The following is a 19,102-nucleotide window of genomic DNA, read 5'->3' as shown; positions in this document are numbered from 1 at the left end:
ACAAAAGAAAGACCTGCACAGCCCTCTTAGGGGGAACCACTAGAGCACAGAGCTTGAGTGACAAGAAGGAGTTACATTGCTGGGATGCATAGGACGTCTCCTTCGGAGGGCCACTTTGCCAAGGTCAAGAAATGTAACTAACCTACCACATACATAAAAATACAAACAGAAACTTAGACAAAATGAGGTAGCAGAGAAACATGTTCCAGATGAAGAAACAGGTAAAAGCTGAGAAGAAGAACTCAGTGGAGACAGGCAATCTACCTGAGAAAGAGTTCAGAGTAATGATCTGAAGAGGATCAAAGAACTTGGGAGGAGAATGGATGCACAGAGTGAGAAGTTAGAAGTTTTTAACAAAGACTTAGAAAATAAAAAGACCAACCCAACAGAGATGGAGCATATAATAACTGAAATGAAAAATACACTAGAAGGAATCAATAGTAGACTAAATGATTCAGAAGGACAGATGAGTGATCTGGAACACAGTAGTGGAAATCACTGCTGCTGAACAGAAAAAAGAAAAAGAGAATGATAATAAATGAGGACAGTTTAAGAGACCTCTAGGACAATATCAAACACACTAATATTCACATTATAGTGATTCCAGAGGGAGGAGAGAGAAAGAAAGGGCCTGAGAAAATATTTGAAGAGATAACAGCTGAAAACTTCCCTAACCCGGGAAAGGAAACCGTCAGCTAAGTCCAAGAAAGGCAGAGACTCCCATACTGGATTAACACAAAGAACACACCAGGACACACTGAAATCAAAATGACAAAGATAAAAAGAGAATATTAACAGCAACAAATAGCATACAAGGGAATTCCCTTAAGGCTATTAGCTGATTATTTTTAGCAGAAACTCTACAGGCTGAAAGGGAGGGGCACAATATATTTAAAGTGATGAAAGGGAAAAACCTACAACCAAGAATACTATACCCAGCAATGCACTCATTCAGATTTGACAGAGAAATCTAAAGCATTACATACAAGCAAAAGCTGAAAGAATTCAGCACCACCAAGCCAGCTTTACAACAAATGTTAAAGGAACTTCTCTAGGCAAAAAAGAAAAGGCCATAACTTGAAATGAGAAAATTACAGAATGAAAAATTCACTGGTAAATGCAAATATACAGAAAACATAGGAAATCATCTACACATAAAGCTAGTAGAGAGAATAAAAGACAAAATTAGTAAAATCATCTGTATCCACCATAATCAGTTAAGGAATACACAAAACAGGCAGACATAAAATATGATATCAAATACAGTAATTGTGAGGGGAGGAGAGTATAAGTGTATAGTTTTTAAAATGCATTTGAAATTAAGAGATAAGCAACTTAAAACAATCATGCATATATACAGACTACTGTACAAAATCCTTATGGTAACCACAATCCAAAAATCTATTGTAGATATACACACAAAAAAGAAAAAGGAATCCAAACATAATACTAAAGATAGTCATAAAATCATAAGAGAACAAAAGAAGAAAGGGGGAGAAAAAGAACTACAAAGACAAATCCAAAACAATTAACAAAATGGCAGTAAGAACATACATATCAATAATTAACTTAAATGTAAATGGAATAAATGCTCCAGTCAAAAGACATAGACTGGCTGAATAGATATATAAATAAGACCTGTATATAAGCTGCCTACAAGAGACTATTTTCAGATCTAGAGATACATATAGACTGAAAATGAGAGGATGGAAAAAAGTATTCCACACAAATGGAAATCAAAAGGAAGCCACAGTAGCAATATTTGTATCAGACAAAATAGACTTTAAAATAAAGACTGTTATAAGAGACAAAGGTGTACATAATGATCCAGGTATAAATCCAAGAAGGTATAACAATTGTAAATATATACGCAGCCAACACAGGAGGACCTCGATATATAGGGCAAATATTAACAGACATAAAAGAAGAAATTAACAACAACACAATAGTAGTAGGGGACTTTGACACCACACTTATATCCATGGAGAGATCATCCAGACAGAAACTAAATAAGGAAAAAGAGGTCAGAAAATAACACATTAGATCATATGGACTTAACTGAAATTTATAGAGCATACTATCCAAAAGCAGCAGAATACACCTTCTTTTCAAATGCACATGGAATATTCCCCAGGATATATCACATGCTAGACCACAAAACAAGCCTTGGTAAATTTAAGAAAACTGAAATCATATCAAGCATCTTTTCCAATCACAATGTTATGAGACTAGAAATCAAGTATAAGAAAATAAACTGCAAAAAACACAAAAATGTGACTAAAAAATATGCAACTAACAACCAATGGATCACTGAAGAAATAAAAAAGCACCTAGAAATGAACAAGAACACAAAGCTCCAAAACCTATGGGAAACAGCAAAAGGAGTTCTAAGAGTGAAGTTTATAGCGATACAAGCTCACCTCATGAAACAAGAAAAATCTCAAATAAACAACCTAACATTGCACCTAAAGCAACCAGAGAAAAAAGAACAAACCCAATCCAAAGTTAGTAGAAGGAAAGAAATCATAAAGATCAGAGCAGAAAAAATAAAATAGAGATGGAAAAAAGCAACAGAAAAATCAATGAAACTAAAAGCTGATATTTTGAAAAAATAAAGTTGTTAAACCTTTAGCCAGACTCATCAAGAAAAAGGGGAGAGGGCCCAATCAATAAAATCAGAAATGAAAAAGGAGAAATTACAACTGACACAACAGAAATACAAAGGACCATAAAAGACTACTGTGAGCAACAATATGCCCATAAGATGCACAACCTAGAAGAAACGGGAAAGAATAAGAAAATATGAACAGAAAAATAACCAGTATTGAAATTGAATCAGTAATTTAAAATCTCCCAACTAACAAAAGCTCAGGACTAGATAGCTTCACAGGCGAATTCTACCAAACATCTAAAGAGAGTTAATGCCTATCCTTCTGAAACTATTCCAAAAAATTGCAGAGGAAGGAATCCTTCCAATCTCATCCTATGAGGCCACCATCATCCTTATACCAAACGAGACAAAGATATCACAAAGAAAGAAAATTACAGGCCAATATCACTGATGAACGTAGATGCAAAAATCCTCAACAAAATACTAGCAAACCAAATTCAACAATATATTAAGAGGATCATATGCCATGATCAAGTGGAATTTATCCCAAGGATACAAGGATTTTTCATTACCTATAAATCTCTCTCACTCTCTCTCTCTATATGATATACCATATTAACGAATTAAAGTATAAAAAACATATGATCATCTCAATAGATGCAGAAATAACTTTTCAAAAATTCAACATCCATTTATGATAAAACTCTCCAGAAAGTAGGCACAGAGGAAACATACTTCAATACAATAAGGGCCATATATGACAAACTTACAGCTAACATCATATACATTGGTTAAAAAGCTGAAAGTATTCCCTTTAATATCAGGAACAAGACAAGGATTCCCACTCTTACCACTTGTATTCAATATAGTTTTGGAAGTCCTAGCCACAGCAATCAGAGAAGAGAAAGAAATAAAAGGAATCCAAATTGGAAAGGAAGAAGTAAAACTGTCACTGTTTGCAGATGACATGATACTATAAAATCCTAAAGATACCACCAGAAAACTATTAGAGATCATCAATGAATTCAGTAAAGTTGCAGGACACAAAATTAATATACAGAAATCTGCTGCATTTCTATACACTAGCAATGAAATATCAGAAAGAGAAATTAAGGAAACCATCCCATTTATCATCACACCAAATACTTAGGAATAAACAATTCTAAGGAGGCAAAAGACCTGTTCTCCAAAAACTATAAGATGCTGATGAAAAACACTGAAGACCACAGAAACAAATGGAAAGATATACCATGTTCTTGCATTTGAAGAATCAATATTGTTAAAATGACCATACTACCCAAGGCAATCTACAGATTGAATGCAATCCCTACCAAATTACCACTGGCATTTTTCATAGAACTAGAACAAATAATTTTAAAACTTGCACAGAAACACAAAAGGCCCCAAATAGGCAAAACAATCGTGAGAAAGAAGAATGGAGCTGGAGGAATCAGGCTCCCTGACCTCAGACTATATTACAAAGTTACAGTAATCAAAGCAGTATGGTAGTGGGACAAAAACAGACACATAGATCAATAGAACAGAACAAAAAGCCAAAAATAAACCCACACACTCATGGTCAATTAATCTATGATGAAGGTGGCAAGAATACACAATGGAGAAAAGACAGGCTCTTCAATAAATGGTGCTGGGAAAACTGGACAGCTACATGTAAAAGAACGAAATTAGAACATTCTCTAACACCACATACAAAAATAAACTCAAATCAAATAAAGACCTAAATGTAACACTGGATACTAGAAAACCCCTAGAGGAAAACATAGGCAGAACACTCTTTGACATAAATTGCAGAAATATATTTTTGGAGCCATCTTCTAGAGTAATGGGAACAAAAGCAAAAATAAAGAAATGGTGGGTTTCCCTGGTGGCATAGTGGTTGAGAGTCTGCCTGCCAGTGCAGGGGACACGGGTTTGAGCCCTGGTCTGGGAAGATCCCACATGCCGCAGAACAACTAGGCCCGTGAGCCACAACTACTGAGCCTTTGCATCTGGAGCCTGTGCTCCGCAACAAGAGAGACAGTGACAGTGAGAGGCCCGCGTACCGCGATGAAAAGTGGCCCCCGCTTGCCGCAACTAGAGAAAGCCTGTGCACAGAAAAGAAGACCCAACACAGCCAAAAATAAATAAATTAATAAATTTTTAAAAATCAGATTTATATTAAAAGAAAGAAAGAAAGAAAGAAATGGGACCCAGTTAAACTTAAAAGCTTTTGCACAGCAAAAGAAACCATAAACAAAACAAAAAGACAAACTACAAAATGGGAGAAAATATTTGCAAATGATGTGACTGGCAACGGTCAATTTTCAAAATATACAAACAGCTCATACAGCTCAATATCAAAAAACAAACAACCCTATCAAAAAGTGGGCATAAGACCTAAATAGACATTTCTCTGAAGAAGACATACAGATTGCCAACAGGCACATGAAAAGATGCTCAATATTAAGTCTCACCACACACAGGTCAGAATAGCCATCATTAAAAAGTCTACAAATAATAAATGCTAGACAGGTTGTGGAGAAAAGGAACCCTCCTACACTATTGGTGGGAATGTAAATTGGTGCAGCCACTATGGAGAAGAGTATGGAGGTTCCTTAAAAACCTAAAAACAGAGTTACCATATGATCCAGCAATCCTACTCCTGGGCATACATCACGAAAAGATGAAAACTCTAATTTAAAAAGATACGTGACCCCATTGTTCATAGTAGCACTATTTACTATGTCCAAGACAAGGAAGCAACCTAAATGTCCACTGACAGATGAATGGATAAAGAAGATGTGGTGTACGTACAATGGAATATCACTTGGCCATAATAAAAGAATGAAATAATGTCATTTGCAGCAACATGGATGGACCTAGAGATTATCATACTAAGTGAAGTAAATCAGACAGAGAAAGAAAAATATCAAATAATATCTCATATATGGAATCTAAAAAAAATGATACAAATGAAATAATTTATAAAACAGAAATAGACTCACAGATATTGAAAACAAATTTACAGTTACCAAAGGAGAAAGGTGGGGAGGGATAAATTAGGAGTTTGGGATTAACAGATACACACTTCAATGTATAAAACAGATCAACAACAAGGACCTACTGTATAACAGAAGGAACTATGTAACTACTTTGTTGTACATCTCAAACTAACACAACACCGTAAGTTAACTATACTTCAATTTAAAAAAGACTAAATAAAAAAATATCAATTGCCCAGAGTTAGGCAATACTTTTCCTACTTTAATGTGAAGTCTGGCAAAAATCACATGGCAAGAGTAATGGATATATAATAGTAATACAGGGAGGACATAAAATCAGAAAATATTTTCATTTTATTCATTATGACAGGAATGTACTGATATCTCATTTTACGGTACATTTTATTTATAATTATTAATGTTGATCATCATTTCAGCTGTTTGACATCTGTATATCTTCTTTTGGGAAGTGACTATAAAGTCTTTTTCCCTTTTTCCAATTATATTGTCTCTCGTTTATTCACTGACTTAAGAACATGATACATTCCTGATATGAGTCTTTGTCAATTAAATATTTCAAAGATTTTCTCCCACTATGTAGTTTGGATATTTGCTCTCTTAATGATATGTTTTGATTTTCTTAACTTTAACATGGTCCAAATTATTCATATTTTCTTCTTTTTGAAATATTTTTTATCTTGAAGAGATTTTTTCCTACTCTTAGTCAAAAATGTGTTTTTGCTATAGGTTTCACATGTAAATATGCAATCCACTTGGAATTGATTTTTGTATATGATGTTAGATGTTCAGATGCATTATTTTCCAGTATGAATTCCAAAGTGAACTAGCACTACTTCAGAACAAGTTGTTTTATTTCCCATTGAATTGCATTGGCAACTGTGTCAAAAATTAAGGATCAATATAATAGTAGGTATATTTCTGGATTCTTTAGTTTATACCATTTCTCCATTTGTCTACACTTACACAAAAATCACACTGTCCTAATGTTGGTTGCTGGATAATGTCTTGATATCTGTTGGTATAAATCCTACAGCTCTTTTTTCCTTATGGTTACCTTGGCTCTTCATGGCATTTTAATAGAAAGTTTAGAATCAGTTGGCCAATATCAACAAAACCTGTGACATATGATTGGAATTACACTGAAAGTATAAATCAACTTGGAGGAAACAGATATCTTTACAATATTAAATTTTCCAATCATAACTAGATCTAAGAAATCTATAACTAAATTATGAAAATTCATAAATAATTTATCAATGGTATTGAATACAAAATCTTAAATAAAATCAACTATATTTGCCTATATCAGAAAAATTAAATATGTATTTTATAGCAATTATTATGATTTGAAGTTTTTTATTTTGATGTTTCATATTACCAAGCATCTCAAAACTTTCTCAATTACTTAGTTTGCATTGCAAGCATTTATTTTCATTTAACTTTGTATGATATTCCTAAAATTTACATATGATAAAAATCAAATTATGGAGCAATGGATACTCAGTAAGAATAAAGAGCATTTTTCCCAAACTTTTGGAAAGATCACAATGCTGAATATTTTTAAATTTTTCTGATTTTCTTATCTCTAAATTTTTTTTCAGTAAATCACTAAATATAAAATCCCTTGAATACATTAGAGTACATTATTCCATGGCTTTCTATATACATGTCTAATGACATATTCTACCACAATTTTCTTTTTGACACCAAATAATTCAAGTCTGAATTGTTCTGCAAGTCACATATACATGCACACAGGCAAACAAACACAATAGAATATTTAACATATCTTAATGAATTGACATCATATTGACATACATCAATGAAATTGGTATTTCTCTCTGTGTACACACACACACACACATACCAATAAAAAGGGTTCAAAACATCTCTGTTATCTACCATGTCTGGCCTTGAAGGATTTAACATTCTGTTGTTTTTGTTTATAATCTCAGTGCCGGTTACACAGGTATATTTGCTAGGGTTTCTGTAACCACAGATTAGGTGAATTTAACAATGGACAATTTTTTTCTTACATTCTGGAGGCTAGAAGTTCAAGATCAAGGTGTCAGCAGTGTTGGTTTTGTGTGAGGCCTCTCTCTTTGGCTCGCAGATGACCATCTTTCCCTCCCTGTGGCTTTATATGGTTTTCACTCTGTACTTGTCTGTGTCCTCCTTTTATGAGAATACCCGTGATACATGATTAGCATCCACCCTAATTACCTCATTTTAACTTAATTACTTCTTTAAAGATCATATCTCCAAAAATAGTCTCATTCTGAGGTACTGGCATTAGGACTTCATCACATGAATTTGTGAGGAACACAATTTGGCCCTCAACAACAGATATTTTCAGCTTGTGAAGTTAATTGGTCTGTATATATACCATGTGGATAAATACATGCACGCACAGTAAACAAGTTTCAAATAAGAGTTCTCTCATCTGCTCTCTACTGACCCCGCTCCTTAAACTCTATTTGAACCTTTTCTTTACCCTGGGCCAGGCCTGCTCAATTTGAATGCTAATCTCAGCAGTTTCACCCTTTGGATTCATCTCCATATTCTGGAAGAAAGATCTTCTTTTAAAGATTATTTTTATTTTATTCCTGACATTCTGACAGCTTAGGCTGTGCTGCCCCATAACTCTCAAATTTAGTGGTTCCCACTAGTCATTTTGATCTCATAAACAAATTGCAGCCTTTGTAGCCCTCTCCTAGTCTCACAGGCTTCCTTTGTCTCCTAGTGGTGGCTTCCACTATCCTTCCAGGCAAATACTTATTACTATTTCTGTCTTTTTTCCTCCTTTCACTATTTCAGCACAGCCAGTGTGTGCTCACAGGTGTTGCAGATTCTGTAGGTAATGAATGTTCTTGATACTTTGTTCTCTAGTTTACTAGAAGTCATTGTTTGTGTTTATTCTGTTCTTTTTGCTATACCAGCTGCTATTCCTATTTTTAGAGAGGATTGGGAATGCTTCTAAATACTAAATCATGGACAAGATCTTATCCCAGCAGCAAAGCCTTACTTTCATATGTTTCCATGTTTTAATTTTTAAAAATGGGATTATATTAATGTGAGAACAGCAAAATAAATGAAGGTGAACACTGAATGCTTAAAATATATACATATATAAAACAATCTAACAAGATTATATTCATAACTCTGTGGTTGTGCATGGTTACAGTGCCTCCAACTGCGTACTTGTTGGGTTTCTAGACATACGGACTGATAATATCAATATAAAATTTTAAAAGCTACCAGTTATTACTAGAGAGTTTTTAGTAGCATGCATTTACAGAGTTCAGTGGACTTTAGAGATGCAATACATTTAATTTGCATCAAATATTAGACCATATTTAACCTAAAGTTATAATTTGAAAAAGGCAAACAAAAATTAAGCTTATGCATAGATTCCAAAAAATGTACAAGAAATATGTTATTATATATATTTTATACTATATAAGACATACATATTGTATATATCATTATACAATACCTGTATTTTAAAAATATAGGTATTTACTTTCAATATATATGCTCATAATATCTTCCTAACCAAATAAAGGAGATTTAAATGAAACGTATGTTTCATTTGAACCCCATTTTCTTTTTTGTTATATAATCATTAATATTTATTATGTATATCCTCCCATTTTTAAGTGACATGAATATCAATTTATTACATACGTAGGAATAGTCTGTTCATTCTTGTGAACATGGCCTCTCTTCCTTAATACTACCTTAAGTACTTTTTTATATTAGCACATAGGTCATTCTTCCATCATATGGGTAACAGTCCACTAAATTGGGTCCTCATAACTTATTTATGCCAGCCCTACTGAAGCCTTATCCATTGTTTAAAGTAATTTGCTATTACAAACAATGCTGCAACAAACCTTCATTATGCAAAAGCATAGTTTTGATAGCTTAAAAAAATTCTCATACAATTCAAATGCTTAGACAGTTTTATATTCTCAAAAGAAAAAAAAATCGTAAACTCTGTGAAACAGGTATCAAGAGCTAACAAGACAGATAAACCAGGAAGAAAAAATAATAAAAGAAAATAAAGAAAAACTCCATTTAAGAATTCAAGACTGGAAGTGTACCTGCTAAATATCCCTGGGGGAACTTAGAAGACTAACACTGTAGAACCACTGCATCAGACAAAGCAACCGATTTCCATATTAAATAGTTAAGATATTTAAGTTGTAAGTAAAAACCTAAACAAAAAAATAGTCTATAAAAATAAGCCTTAACTAAATAACTTGGAAGGTTTTACTGTAAAAATTTTGAAATATATAATTAAAATCAATTCAGTATTTCAAATATTAATAGGTAACAGTATAATTCAAGAAAAACCAATACACAATGGAAATAAGGCCATTTTGATAAAATATCTAAGGCATACTGAACATCAATTGAACATAAATCTTTAAACAGTAAGAACACAAAATATACGTAGTGAATATTTAGGGAACAAAGGGAAAACTGACAGGAATACAATGGTGCCATTCTTTAACAATATGACTTCCATCAGAACAAATGAAGGAGTAAATAAAAATAATATCTAGAACAGATGTGATAAATCCCCATGAACTCTGGGACTAAACAGGTAAAGTAGATGTGTGAAATGATCTTGCATAAAGAAATAGAAACTACAAGGGCTGTGATGAAGACAGAATGATGCCTTCAAATGGTATGCAAATTTTTAAAAAATTAGAAGGAAACCTTGTGCTGCAAAGACAAAATGCTTCTGTCCAGGTGGTTATTTAAGTCACATAAGCTTATAACGTTTCTAGGCTCCCTCTGAAGTAAAATTCACTAAACCCATAAAGGTATATAGATAACTGCTCACATCTATGGTCATAATATAAAGCTGGCAATTCATATTATACATGCACATGTAACTGACAGAAGCAAAAAAAATCACTATGCTAAATAACACTTCAGCCAAATAAGAGCTTAGAAACTGCAATTTCAGCATATCTTCAATTTTTTCCCTCTTTAGAATTAGTAGGAAATATGTGACTGCTGGGAAGAAAGAGGTGCAATGACAGATGTAAACAACTAGGGCCAATTTTTTTCTCAGAAGAAGCGTAAGCCCTTGAATTACATGATTAGGGGTGCACAATATGACACTCAGGCATATCCACCTCCCTGAAGTTAAAATGTACCCCCTCTGGGAGATGCAAATACATAAGCAACTTATTTAAAATATCACAGTAGAAGAGCAGAGCTCAGGTTCTTCACAGGGGTTACCCTTAAGTACTTCCTTTCACGCCATCCTCCCTCTCTTCTTATGGCCTCAGACTATTAATCCCTTAAACCTAATATTTGAGTTTCAGAAGAGCGGGGTGAAACACAACAATTTTCTGAAAAGATGAGATTATAGTGAAGAGGAATTCATCACCATTCATTAAAACAGATAAGAGTTATTAAAAGGAATACCGGGACTTTCCTGGTGGTACAGTGGTTAAGAATCCACCTGCCAATGCACGGGACATGGGTTGGGGCCCTGGTCCAGGAAGATCCCACATGCCGTGGAGCAACTAAGCCTGTGTGCCACAACTACTGAGCCTGCACTCTAGAGCCCATGAGCTACAACTACTGAGCCCATACAACACAACTACTGAAGCCCGTGTTCCTAGAGCCGGTGCTCCACAACAAAGAGAAGCCACCATAATGAGAAGCCCGCGCACTGCAATGAAGAGAAGCTCCTGCTCGCCACAACTAGAGAAAGCCCCAGTGCAGCAATGAAGACCCAACCCAGACAAAAATAAATAAATTTTAAAAAAAGGAATACCTATTATAGAACATTAATAAAATATATACTAAATGAAACAAATACTCTGAGTAATAATTTTAGCATCTATCCCTGATTTTATGTGTGTATTCATAATAACTGCATAAATATAATTGTACATAGTAAAAATAAGTCTACACAGCACTAGAGAAACTTACATTAAGTTTAGGAAAACTTTTACCCCTCCACATACTATAATTTAACGTTGATCATTATTCAATAAATAATTATAGACATTGGTAGTTCTAGCTAATGTACTCCTTATATTAGAAGTCTGAATTTATGACTAAAGATAAATTACAAGTTTTGCATATAACATGATTACCTAGGAAATGTAAGAAAATCAGCTGGGAAAAAAGTCATCTAGGGTGTGAGGGATCATTTAATTACTTAATAATATAGAAAAACTTATAAACTTCTTATATATTTGCAGTGCCCCCTAAGAGACTGAAATAGAAAAATAAGACTCCATTCATAATGACAAGAAAAATATAAAATATCTATGCATACATTACACTATAGTTATTGATATATTATGACGTAGTGAAGAGAATAAAAAAATTGAATAAAGAAGCCTGTTCTTGATTAAGGATAAATATAATAAAATATCAATTAAAATTATACATATAATATAAACACATAAAAAATGTGATTCCAAGAGAAATTAAAAAAACAACTTTGGAACTTGATGATATTAAGAAGATACATAAAAAAATGTAAAAACATTTTTTGATGAGGGATAAGGTTCATACTGCTAAACAGTTAAATACAACACAGATTTCTAATAGTTCAAAATGTGAAACCTGGACTATACTGGTCAGATAGAGAATAGAACTGAAATAGAAAATTATGCATATATGTGTGTATATGCCTGTATTAGAGAGTGCGTTTTTTATTTGCTTATGTGTGTAGGTTTTCTAAAACATTATGTTATATAGTAAGTAAATATGCAATTATGAAAACAGAGCCAAATTGTGTTTGAATGATTTGTTATCTCTTTGGAAAATGATGTTAGATTGTGTCTAACTGATAAAATCAGAAAAAAATGTGTAAAAGAGAAAACTGGTGTTTAGATTATAAGTGATATTTTTGCTCTTACATGATGAAGACAACAAAGGTGTAGTAAGATTAGATTTGTTGAGGAAAAATAAGTAAAGAATTATTTGTTCTTAGGTTTGCCTCCATGAGATCAGGGACATGAACAAACCCATTACTTTAAAAATTGCAATAAATGTTCCTCTATGTCTCTTAAGCATGTGCAAGGTATAATGCTTTTTCATTTTAGCTACATGTTGCTAGATGGGATTACACAACATGCTATTCCCAGTCCCCAGTGGTGCCACCCAAGCCTGTTAAGCTTTGCAGTTTCTGTACCCTATCCATTACTGTGTAAAGGGAAGTAAGTTGTTTTCTCTGACATCCCTTGGAACCAGGTGGGCAGGCAGTCTGGCAAAAGAACAGCAGTGACTGACATTATCCATAATTCAACATGCTGACAAGGGTTGGTTGATCAATAAAAGCAGCCTTTTGACACAGATGACAATTTATTCTTCACTGATTGTCAGGTGATGAGTGATATCCTGCATCTATCATTTTTGCTTCTTATGCATTATCCTGTGGCTCCATTTCTGGTCTTGAATGATTCTTGACTCTGATTGTAGGTTTCTTGCCTTATTCAAAGTGGGGAGGACAGCGCTTTTATTCTCACATTATCCACACATTAACACTTGAAGTTTGATTCATATCACCAGACTCAATTTGTTTTTCAAAGATTTTCCAGAATTTGCTTGCTTGTGATGAAATCTACTGATTACAAAAATAGATTCATCTAGCTGGTTCTTGCCTCTAGCATTAGGGAAATAACCTTCAAATGTACTGCAGTTAACGTTGTAATTGTTCCTTGGAGTCCTCAAATTTTATTTCAGGTGTGTTCACTATACATATTTCCTTCTCTGCTTTGCCTTTTCTTTGAATTATATTCTAAATGTCTCATGGCGCCTGTGAGGAGTACTCTGTCACTCTCTCTATGCAGAGAGAGAGAGATACTTTGCCTATGCAGGTGCCTCCAGATAGCCACCCTCTGGGACTGAAATGTCTTCCCCAAACTGACATCTGAGTTATAAGGGTGATAGATTAGTGTGATAGATTAACTGTCCTCCCTGATGACTGCTACCTTTAGTACTCAATGACATACACAAGCACAGGTGCAGAATCATTTGTTCGACAATATCTCCATTCTCTTCTTGCAAACCTTTTTTCCCCCACGGTACATGAGTTTCTCAGGGGTCAAATCTTATTACGTACACAACTTTGTCAGAATTACCTCTCTTTGCAGAGGACTGAGGCTTTGCTATGAAACCATGCTTAGCAATGTCGTCATCTTTTTCAGTTCTCTCCAAGGATGATCTAGTGAGCCCATATGGAAACAAACCCACATCAGGATCTCTGCATTAGCTACTTAAATATACTCAGGTATATCTGACAGGATTTACATGGAAATTGGGACTTCTCCTATACTTATCTTCTTAAAATAATATTTTCTATATATGAGACAATTAATACATAGTTGCTGCAGGGAAGTAAAATACTTGTAACAAAAATAAGTCATGCAACCACGTATTATTTACATAGAGTTGCAGGTTAATGAATACATGGAATCATATATATTGTTATACATTTTAAAATTAGTATTATATCATGCCAGCTACTCTATATTAATATTATTGTGTATTAGTAATAGTACTCTTATTAAAAATAACTATAAAAGTAAACATAGCTAATGTTTGATGTACATTTATTATATGCCAGACTCTATCCCAACTACTTTATATACAAAACCTCATTCATTTGCCTCAACATCCTTATGAGTCATATACTATTATATACCATCTTACAGATATATATGGTTAGAATTTGGGATTTTCTAGGTATTGCACAATAGTTTTCAGATGGCAAGTGTCCATTCATAAAATAAAATATAGAAATGTTCAATAAAATATAACATCCAGGTCTATTAATGATTAAAATGGAAATTTAAATAAGAATAACCTATCTTTGATTTATCCACAATACTTGCAAATTAAAAATCTGAACTTTTTCATACTGGTTGAGTGTGGGATCAGAGTTATCCTCACATAATGTAGTTAGACATGTAAATAATGACAACAATTAGGGTTGTAAATCAAGACTTAATTTGTAGTATTTTATTCCTATTGTCCAAATATTATGCAATAGAACATATATTGAATCACTCTTCATAATGTGCTAAAGTTAGAACTAAGTTAAATGTTCACAATTGCATAATGTTTACATAAATTATATTCCATTCATATGATTGAATATAGTAAAACCATTCATAATTGTCATGAATATTTTTTGTGTTGATGGACAGAAAATCGTGATGCATGCAAAAAGCAGGATTAAAAAAACAGGGTTTGATATTATTTATGTTTAAAATAAGTATATATGTATTCCAAGAACTCTGGAAAACATATTCACCAGAAATAAAACAGCAATGTCTGTTGCTAGTGGTGGCATTCTCATTCAATTCTACATTTGTGTACTTTTGTATCTAACTTGGAAACAAGAGAATGAAATGTTAGTAAAGAGAGGAAAATATATTTAATTCTCTAAGAAACGTCATTTCTGCTTCCCAAAATTTTATATTCAATGATTTAATCTAATGTTCCTGCATTTTAAATTTAAGAAAAATATTGTAAATGATTGGGAAATTTTAAGTGGAGGTTTGATATATTTAAACTTATTCTTTATTTAAATTTATTTCAGGAAATAATTTTAAATCAATTTAAATTTATTCTTTAAAAATGGAGAAACAGTTTATCCCAGTACTTTCACAGATACTACTTCCATCATTATTTAATGATACCTCTTTGATCATATATTACATATTTTATGTTCTCCTTATGGGTTGTATTCTGTATTCCATTGAATTACCTATTATACAGGCTCAGCTCTACACTGTTTTCATTAATTCCTTGAATGACAATTTCAAGAGGTTTCTAGCTGGTAAAATGTCATGTTCCCATACTCATTAAATTTTTATTTCTAATTCTGATAATCTTATCTTATGCTTTAATTACAGGAAATAATTCATTACACCCACCAAGTAACTAGACATTTACAAAGCATATTCCTATATACGATCCCACAAACTCTTATAAAACTACTGTCAATGAAATGCTATTATTTTTTTTAGCAGATGACAAACTGAAGGTCAGAGAGGTTATCACCACCTGAGGAAATTATTACATTCTAAACATGGATTTATATCTAATTTCTGTATTTCATTGAATTTAACATGCCATTAATTAAAATAGTTACCAATATTTCATACATCAAAAGTAAAAGTATTGTTAATTAAACTGTGAAAGAAAGTACCCATGTCACTTCAACTTTCTATTTTATTCCTATTGTAAAAACACTCTGTGCATTCTTGTGTTTTTTTTTTGTTTTTGTTTTTGTTTTTTTGCAGTACGTGGGCCTCTCCCATTGCGGAGCACAGGCTCCGGACGTGCAGGCTCAGTGGCCATGGCTCACGGGCCCGGCCGCTCTGCAGCATGTGGGATCTTCCCGGACCGGGGCACGAACCCGTGTCCTCTGCATCGGCAGGCAGACTCTCAACCACTGCGCCACCAGGGAAGCCCCTCTGTGTATTCTTTTACACACTGATTTTTATCATTTATTGTGCTGCTCTAGTTTTGCTTTGCTAAATGCAAATTACTTTGTTTAAATGCTGAATGTTTATAATGTTTTTGAAGATATTTTATTTATTTACTTATTTTAAAATTTTATTTATTTTTGGCTGTGTTGGGTCTTCATTGCTGCACACAGGCTTTCTCTAGTTGTGGAGAGCCGGGGCTACTCTTCGCTGTGGTGCGCAGGCTTTTCATTGCAGTGGCTTCTCTTTGTTCCGGAGCACCGGCTCTAGGCACGTGGGCTTCAGTAGTTGAGGCTCGCGGGCTCTAGAGTGCAGGCTCAGTAGTTGTGACACACAGGCTTAGTTGCTACTGGGCATGTGGGATCTTCCCAGACCAGGGATCGAACCTGTGTCCCCTGCATTGGCAGGCAGATTCTTAACCACTGGGCCACGAGGGAAGTCCCTTGAAGATATTTTAAACAACAATGAATCTCTCGCGCCCTCTCCTGTATCTATGCATATATATATATATACACACACACACACACACACACATATTTTATATATATGTAGAGAGAGAGATACTTATTTACATATTGAGACATATATATCTCAACATATAAATAGTTTAAATGATAGCACCAACTTTGACCACATGCATAGGAAATGAAAAGAACATCATATTGCTGATTGACAAACCATGAGTTTAAGCTGGTATTGATTATAAGACAAATCTCAAGTTGGGATGATAAAATGTGGAAAAAAATGTTCATCTTTGAATAAATGAGATAAAGTGTTTTTATGCTTTCATCTCCAGGTCAAAGACATTTACCCCATATCTCCTCCCTCTATATATAGCTGATTCACTTTGTTATAAAGCAGAAACTAGCAAACCATTGTAAAGCAATTATACTCCAATAAAGATGTTAAAAAGAAAAAATTAAGTCCAGAAAACTCTTAAAAAACAAAAAAAGACATTACCATCTATCTAGTATCATCAACTTCCTCATGAAAGAATTTGAATAAAAGGATAAAAGACATAGCAACATAAGATCCCCTTAGTACCTCTGGCTTTCATTCTTCTATCGCATTAACAAATATTTAAGTATCTAACATTTGCCAAGACTCTACAATGGATTCCTAGTTCCCAGAAAATTTTTTTCTGAAAAGGCACAGGTGTCATGCCATATCCTTTTTCAAAAACAGTATATGAATCCTGAAACCTACATAAAAAGTCATTTTTTAAATCTGTCACTTATTTCCATAATATTATGTAACTGAATGTTTCAGTTTAATCTCAAGCTATTTTTCTGTCTGATTTCTATACTGTAGCTAATTCAATTCAGTTCTCCGGAGCATGTTTTCTTGTTGTGAAGATGGGTACAATTACTTCCAAATTCTTTACATGTGGAAGCTGAAACCACAAGTCTCAAGCAGTTTTGAATGACAAAGTAGAATATTCCTGATAAAAATTTCAGTGAATATAAGGCAAGAATCAAAACTGTCCATTAAAGATGGCTTTACTTCTATTCACATAAAAGCCACACAAATAGGAAAAACAACCTGAAACTAAATAAAGTACTGATAGTGGTGATATCCTTGTTTCATTTTTCTTTCATGTGCATTTTTTTTACAATAAACATGTATCAAACAAAATCAGAAAAATGCACATTCAAATGTTTCAGTATAATAGTTTTGCGTAAAACAAGAGAAAACGTAAAATATGCCATAGGAAAGTGGGATAAAGCTTTCATTACACTGCATACTGAAAATATATTCTCACTTTTACAAAATCTTGAAGGTAAGAACACAGGTAATAAGAAGGTTTCATAGTGTACCACTGGAAATAATCTCTAGTTGACACTGATTTGTCATGTGGTTCCAGTGCTACTTAATGCTTTTACTGTCTGCTTACTTCATTCAATTTTTGTGATTTCCTGCTGTCAGAGGACTTCACTGTCAGAGGACTTCAGATGACAAGTGTTAATAAATGTGCAATAAAAGTGTTTAAATCTGATTATGCCACTTGTCTTCTTGTAAACTTTAAATGATTTCCTTTCTTTCTTTCTACAGAATAATACTGAATTTTAAAAGATTAGCTTCCTTATTTCAGTCTCATCATTTCCTTCAGTTACCCGTTATACCCTCATATGCCTCCACCAAATGAATACACATGCAATGCCACATATACAGCAGAACTTTCATCTTTGTGTCCTCATAACTGTTGAAATTTCTGTCTAGAGTCCTCTTTTTTTTTTACATTTTTTTAGTGAAGTTAAATTTACAATATTGTGTTAGTTTCAAGTGTAGCAAAGTGGTTCAGTGTTTATATATATATATATATATACACACACACACACACACACACACACATAAATTCTTTTTCAGATTATTTTCCATTGTAGGTTAATACAAGATATTGAGTATAGTTCCCTGTGCTATACAGTGGGTCTATGTATAGCATAGAGTCCCTTCTTATTAACATGAAAATTATATATAATTATAATGTTTCTTAAAGAGAACTGACTATGCATATATGTTTCAATACTCGTCAGAGACATAGTGACCTGCTCTGTGCTACCACAAAACATTGAATATAATCCTAGATTGACCCTTTGTACATGGCATTGTTATTTTTGACATAGTTATTTTATCCCCTCATCTCCTACGGATCTTTACTCAAAGCAACATTTTTGAGTAAATGTTGAGTAAAGGTTTAGTGAAACCTTCAGTGCTAACCCATTTTAAATTTGACTCCATCATCCAACATCCCATATCCCCATCCTTTTTTTTGTAAACATTCCTATCATTTATTCTCTATTTTTACCAAGTATACATTAGTTACTTGTTTATCTCCTTTCCCTCTAAGAAATGGAATCATACATTGCACAGCCCTTTGAATCTGACTTCTTTCACTTAGCATTTAAATGAACAATGCATTTAAAATTCATCTGTGTTGTGTGAATCAGTAGAGTGTTTATTTTTATTGATCAGTAAGTAGTATTCTG

This window comes from Leucopleurus acutus (genome assembly GCF_964270905.1).
Source record: "Leucopleurus acutus genome assembly, chromosome: 7".
Taxonomy (NCBI): domain Eukaryota; kingdom Metazoa; phylum Chordata; class Mammalia; order Artiodactyla; family Delphinidae; genus Leucopleurus; species Leucopleurus acutus.
Note: the sequence above shows the minus strand (reverse complement) of the source record.